This window comes from Lissotriton helveticus, chromosome 3_1, assembly GCF_964261635.1.
Source record: "Lissotriton helveticus chromosome 3_1, aLisHel1.1, whole genome shotgun sequence".
NCBI lineage: Eukaryota > Metazoa > Chordata > Amphibia > Caudata > Salamandridae > Lissotriton > Lissotriton helveticus.
This window is the reverse complement of record NC_136061.1, coordinates 126,977,884-126,981,377: the sequence shown is the minus strand read 5'-3', so window position 1 is coordinate 126,981,377 and position 3,494 is coordinate 126,977,884.

Here is a 3,494-nt window from a genome sequence, read left to right as displayed (position 1 = left end):
GATGGGTATTAGTCCAGAAAGAGGACCAAAGAGAAGGGTTACAAGTATCAGGATTTGGCCTACTTAAAGGCAACCACTGCATCTTCTGGCCCAAAAGTGCAACTTTCCAGATTTTTAACAAACCCCTCAAGGTGAGAGGAGTTGGCCTAATGGCTAGGGCGGTCGACCTCGAATCTGGGGAACTGGGTTCGAGTCTCGGCAATGGCGCTGAACATCCTGTGATTCTGGGCAAATCACCTAATCTCCCCGTGCCTAACAAAAATAAATGTGTGTCCTCATGTAACGTAACTGGTGCTATGTAAAGCACTCTGAACCCGATTTGGGTCAGGTTCACGCTATATAATTGTGGGAAGGGGGGTCGGGTGAAGGAGAGTCGCCACAAGTTTGAATGAGTCTGTAACCGGTTTTTATTATTTACTTCAATAATACCGGGTTGCTTGTAATCAAAAAGGGGTAAAGTACAAAACAACATAGGCGTGGCATCACTCCCACGAGGAACCGTCGAGGTCTTCACATCCGGTCTTGCCTCAATGAGAGATGGCCTGCTTGCTCCGGGGATGAACTCGAGAAAAAGAAAAGAGCCACATTAGGGACTGAGTTCGATATATACAAAGTGAGAGGGGGGTTTGGGTAGTGAGGGATCACCAGGGTACTACCACCGTCTATAGCTGCCTATGAGTGCAGGATGGCAAGGCACGGCGAGAGTGTCCACCTCAGGCTACCCGTTCCCACCCCGTGAGGAAAACAACCCCTGAAAACGCCCTCGTACCTTGTGAAGCCACACTTCTCCCTTGGAAGTGTGGCGGGGCGGCTCATGGAAACGTTGGCCTCCTGGCTTGTCGAGTCTCTGCTCCAGGGGTCTCAACAGCGGTTCCACGACGGTTCCTCCTTCTTCCTCCTTGGCGGCGTCTTCCTCGTCTTCTGGTCCGCTTTCCGAAGGTTCCGCGCTGAAGGAATGGGACGGGGCTTCCTTAAACGCCCCCAGCTCCCGTGATTGGTCAGCGGTAGAAGTCGTCCAGGCACCTGAGTGGCTGTGTGTAGACGCTGTCTGAGAACACGCCCCCGTCGTCATAGAGGCGGGACATGGAAACTGACGTGTCGGAGGCAGAGCCGGGGAAGCCCAGGAAACGTCATAAGGATCCTGCGGACGGGGTGGAAAGGAAGAGACGTTAGCAGGCACACCCCGTCCGTCCACGGCAGGGAGTCCGTCCAGGTCAGGGAGCCCGGCTTCGTGACACATCCCACCCCCAGGATTGACCCGATCGGGGGAAACAGGATACCGGGACAGAAAGTCAACATTACCCTGCAAGGAACCTTTCCTGTGACGGACCTCAATCTGGTACGGCTGTAGGGCCAGGAACCAACGCAGGATGCGGTCATTGTTCCCCCGGTTGCGCTGGAGCCAAGTCAAGGGAGCATGATCAGTATACAACACAAAGGGCCTCCCCTCGAGATAGTACCTCAACTTCTCCACACCCCAACGGACAGCCAGGCATTCCTTCTCGATGGTAGAATAAGCCTGCTCCCTCGGAAACAGTTTGCGACTGATAAAGAGCACAGGTCTCTCGGCACCATTCGCATCCACCTGGGAAAGAACCGCACCAATACCCACTCCAGAGGCGTCCGTCTGGAGTATGAAAGGTTTGAGGAAATCAGGAGACACCAGAACAGAGGAAGAAGTCAAGGCGTCCTTCAAAGCCTGGAAGGCTGAAGACTGTACAACAGAAGGGGAGGGGAGTGTAGCAGACTTGGTGTTTTTCCCAAGTAGGTCAGTGAGGGGCCCTGCCAGACTAGCAAACTGAGCAATGAAACGGCGATAGTAACCCACCAACCCCAAGAAGGCCCTGAGTTCTTTCTTTGTAGAGGGGTAGGGTAGTGCCTTGATTGCTTCCATTTTCTCAGTCTGAGGCTTAATCAGTCCTTCCCCCAAGAGATACCCGAGATACTTGACCTGCTGGAAAGCAAATCGGGACTTCTTTGCGTTAACGTGGAGATTGGCCTCCCTTAGACTGGTCAGTATGTTCCCAAGATGTGTTAAGTGGTCCTCCCATGTCTTGCTAAACACCACAATGTCGTCCAGGTAGGCCGACGCATATCCTAAGTGAGGTGCCAGCAGCGTATCCATGACCCTCTGGAACGTAGCTGGCGCCCCATGCAGTCCAAATGGGAGTACTGTGAAATGGAAATGACCAGAAGGGGTTGAGAACGCCGTCTTTTCCATATCTTGAGGAGCAAGGGGTATTTGCCAATACCCCTTGGTGAGATCGATGGTGGTGATGTACCGGGCCTCACCGAGGCGTTCCAGCAGTTCATCGACTCTAGGCAAGGGGTATGCGTCTTGTTTAGACACCCGGTTAACGGCCCTGAAATCGATGCAGAACCGGATACTACCGTCCGGCTTAGGCACTAGAACCACCGGGGAGCACCAATTGCTGTGGGAAGGCACTATGATCCCGGATTTCAGCATACTATCTACCTCGTCCTGGAACGCTATGCGTCTTGCCTCTGGGATGCGGTAGGGCTTTTGTTTTACCACTGCATTGGGGAGAGTAGATATACTGTGTTCCGCCAAGTGGGTACGGCCCGGTTGATCCGAGAAGACCGCTGCATGAGACACGAGTAGGTTTTTCACTTCTTGTTGTGGGGTGGCAGACAGCTCAGGGTTGATAGGAGCATCAGCAACTGTGTGACTTGTATTGGACACAGGAGACGCCACATTGATTGCTTGAGGGGGTGTTCCTAGCCATTTTTTAAGCAAGTTGATGTGATACATTTGGGTTTTACCTCTTCCTAATTGTATCAAGTACGTCGTGCGTCCTATTTTCCTCACGATCTTGAAGGGTCCCTGCCACTCCTTCCTCATTTTGTGTGTAGAGGATGGTAATAGTATCAAAACCCAGTCACCTATGTCTAGTACTCTCCACTTTGTACCCCGATCATAAAGGGTTTTCTGTTTGGTTTGAGCCACCGCTAAGTGCTCGTGAGCCAGGGTCCTGAGTTTATGAAGCCGGCTCTGTAACTGCCTGGTGTAATCCAAAAGGGCCTCGGCTTCCTGTGCTCCCTCAGTCTCCCAACTGTCTTTAGTGATTTCGAGAAGTGTTCTGGGGGGTCTCCCGAACAACAGTTCGAAAGGTGAAGTCCCTAGACTAGACTGTTTCTGGCTACGGAGCACAAAGAGGGCCAGAGGCAATAGCTGATCCCAGTTCTTCCCGTCACCCGACAACAATTTTTTTAACGTTAACTTAAGGGAGCCATTATATCGCTCAACCAAACCATCTGTTTGTGGGTGATACACAGAGGTTTTGATGTGTTTGATGTTTAATTGTTTGCACACCTGTTGCATCAACCGTGAAACAAACGGGGTGCCCTGATCGGTAACAATCTCCTTCGGAAAACCCATACGAGAGAAGACCTCAACCAACCTCTGGGCTATTGTTGTAGAAGTAGCAGCCTTAAGGGGAAAAGCCTCTGGATATCTCGTGGCGTAATCAACC